This window comes from Gracilinanus agilis, chromosome 3 (assembly GCF_016433145.1).
Source record: "Gracilinanus agilis isolate LMUSP501 chromosome 3, AgileGrace, whole genome shotgun sequence".
Classification (NCBI taxonomy): Eukaryota; Metazoa; Chordata; class Mammalia; order Didelphimorphia; family Didelphidae; genus Gracilinanus; species Gracilinanus agilis.
In genome coordinates this window covers 230,205,963-230,209,853 of record NC_058132.1, presented here as the reverse complement: position 1 = coordinate 230,209,853, position 3,891 = coordinate 230,205,963, and positions in this window count along the sequence as shown.

Sequence of the window (3,891 nt, the reverse complement as noted above, 5' to 3'; positions counted from 1 at the left end):
TTCTTTCTTTCTTTCTTTCTTTCTTTCTTTCTTTCTTTCTTTCTTTCTTTCTTTCTTTCTTTCTTTCTTTCTTTCTTTCTTTCTTTCTTTCTTTCCCTCTGTCTCTGTCTCTGTCTCTATCTGTCTCTATCTCTGTCTCTGTCTCTCATTTTATTAATAAACACATAACTCTGGCCAGCCCCCTGTTTATTACTAACAAATTTAAGGAGTTAGAAGAGGCAAAGAAGAAACAAAGTTATCATTCTTTGTATATGATATAATTATAAACCTAGAGAATCAACCCCAAAACTAATAGAAATAATTCATGGTTTTAGCAAAGTGTCAAGATACAGCCACATAAATCATCAGTATCTCTATTTACCATCAACAAAGTCCAACAGGAAGAGATAGAGGAGGAAATTCTATTCAAAATAACTCCAGACAGTATAAAATGCCTGAGTATATATGTACCAAAACAAACTTAGCAACTATATGAACACAATTACAAAACACTTTTCACACAAATAAAGTCAGACCTGCAATTGTAAAAACATTAATTACTCATGGATAGCCCAAGACAATATAATAAAAATGGCAATCCTACCTAAATTAATTTCTTATTCAGTGCTATTTCAATCAAACCACCCAAAATTATTTTCTAAAACTAAAATAAATAACAAAATTCGTCTGGAAGAACAGACAACCAAGAATATCAATAGCATTAATGTAAAAAATGTGGCAGAATGTGGCCTGGCCATATGAGCTCTCACAGTATATTACAAAGCAGTAATCATCAAAGCAATCTGTTACTAGCTAAAAAATAGAATAGTGGATCATTATAATAGATTAAGTATTAAACATACAGCAGTTAATGTCCATAGCAACTTATTGTTCAATACACCCAAATATTAGTGCTTTGGTGGAAAATCTGTCTAAAATTGCTGAGAAAACTGGAAAATAGTATAGCAGAATCTAGGCATCAGCCAACATCTCACATCATGCACTGGGATAAAACCAAAATGGATATTTCATCTTGAAACAAAAGGTAACATCATGAAAAAATAATGGGAACGTAGAAAAGTGCTCCCTTTTGAATAAGGGAAAAATTTATAATCGAATAATATGAAAAATGAAATGGATACTTTTGATTACATTAAAATATGAAAGTTTTGTTCAAACAAAACCAATACAACATGGTTAGAAGGGAGAAAATAATTTTTGGGGGGAAATTACAAAAAGTGTCTCTGATAAAAGCCTAATTTCTCAAATATATAGAAACTGAAATCAAATTTATTAAAATACAAAGTGTTCCCCAATTGAAAAATGGTCAAAGGATACAAATAGGCAATTCTCAGAGGAAGAAATTAAAAGCACTCATATATTTATTACCTTATGATTTTAAAATCATCTTCATTTTTGAATTCTTAGCCCAATATCTGGAGCGTTGTAGGTGATTAAATAATGTTTGTTGACGGATTGATTTCTTACTGCATTTGCTCTAATATCAAACATGTTTTCCCCTTACATATGTTCCCTCTAGGCCCTCCTACTACTAACTTTCTGACCACTCATTTTTAGTTGCATTTGAATTTTCTCAACTGAATTTTCTCCTCCAAGTTCAGTCTTCTTCTCTCTATATACTATTGCTCTTAGTGACACCAAGATCCTTTTATTTGCCCTCTTCCTGGACTAGTACAGATTCTATTTGTGGTGTCATGGGACTGTATGTCACCAAGGTAACTTTCCCTTCTTCTTTTAACTCAGTTCACTTAGCCCAGGCCACTCAGATATCATGGGATATATTTAGGAAAAAAATATGCCTTCTTATATTTCTTGGAGAAAAACATATTCCTAAAGAAATGGAAGCCTAATAGAGCCCTGTGACTGCATTATAATGTCCTCTAGATCTTACCATCTAACATGTTTCTCTACCTATCAGGCACCCACGTACTGTTATCTGGCTGCTGATACGTCCTTAGGACTACCTAGCTTTTCTATGCACCCTAAAGCTGAACTCTTATTTATTCCTAAATTATATTATGCACTGTTTGAGAGAAGAAGCTGTGTCTTCAGAGTTTAATACAGGAATTGGCATATAATTATATACATTTATCATTCATTGGGTCCAAATGGGTTATGTTATCATCTCTGTTTGTATGATCTTCAGATGTATATATCCAGTCCACATTTCCTCACCTTGGTGACATATTTCGATAGTCTGGACATCACACATGGGATTTGGGCTGGCCCAGGGATAGGACAAATAAAAGGCTGATGCTATATAAAGGTAAGGGAAAGTCTTGTATCACCAACTTCCTGTTGGATGTCTCTATGTGCATATGTCATATGCATCTCTACCTCAGTATGCCCCAAATGAAATTTATCATTCTCTTCTTATACCTGCTCTATTTCTTAGATTTCCTCTTTCTATTGAGGATTTCACTATATCTCTAGTCATCTAGGTTGGTGATTTTGAACTTATCTCTTTCCTTCATACTCCAACAGCATATAAAATCAGTCCTCAATTTCCATAAATTAGATGTATACAACATCTCACATATCTTTCCCTTATCCTTATTTGCATAGTTACTACCCATTGCTATACTCACCATCTCACCTAGACTACTTCAATAACCTTCTAATTATACTTCCACTTCTAGTCTCTTTCCTCTCCAGTTCATTTGCTTTTCCTCTACAAAACTATCAAACTAAAATTCCTCAAGTATAGTATTAGGCAGGGGCATATACATATTTAATGACACCCTGTTACCCATTAAATTAAAAAAACAACAACTAAGTTTAATGTTTAAAGTTGTACTCAAGTGTGAGTTAAATGAAACTATATTTGATATGTTCTAAGATTCCTTAAAATTATAACTTATCACTTAAGGTTTTATAGTAATTTAAGGAAGAGAAAAATGTCACAATTTTTAAATAACAGTAAATTAGCTGTCATATGAAAGTCTATATACTAGCTTAAAATTTTAATTGTCCATTCTTGAGAGATAGAAAAAAAATCCAGACAGAATGTGTCAATAATAATCCTTTCTTGACCTGCAATTATTTTTATTTTATAATACTTTAAAAGAAAATCATAAAAAGGTTGAGTTCAGGACCATACACAATGCCTTCAGTTCATTTTAAATTTGCCAGTGTTGTCAAAAATAATAGAGAACAAATATTAAGTTGGTCCTATAAAATTAGGCAATAATCTTTTTCAACAATGTTGTATCCAAAGTCAACTCAGAAAAAATAGCCACAGTGTCTTTATTGGCTAAGATACACTTCTTCTTTATGGACCTACTAGCTAAAAACAGTTAACATAAAAAAGCTGTCATAGTACTATCACCCTTTCAAATGTCCTGATTTTTCTCAATAGCCTTTTTGCAAAGAGGGTGGTTTCTTTATTTCCTTTTTTTTTCTTTCTTTTCCCATTTCTTGGCCAGATCCCTGGAGAGCAACATGCGGATTTCCCAGGCGCCTGAGCCAGGCTTATGTGGCAATGAATGTTTGTTCAGAATTTACTGTCAGTAGCATCCTTTGATTTATAACCATTTTTTCTCTTTATATATAATGGTTTTGGAAATGACCAGCCTTTTTTCAACTCAATTAACTACTTGGTTTTGATATGAACCTAAATTTATAGATGGGCTGTTTCTCTCACATTCAATATCCTACAAATTTAAAGCTTTTACAAAGAAGGGGAACAAACTTTTTGTTAACAGAAGCAGAAAATGGCAAAGGAATGTTTACTCATGAAATTCAGTTTTGTTTTTGTTTTCTTTTGTGGAGGAACATGCTTGTGGTCTTCCTCTCTTTTGAAGCAGAGGGAGTCTGGTAGACTCCTGCCACTGGTTTTTTATTTTTATTTTTAGGCTTCCATATATCTGGATCATAAATTTAGACCTAAAG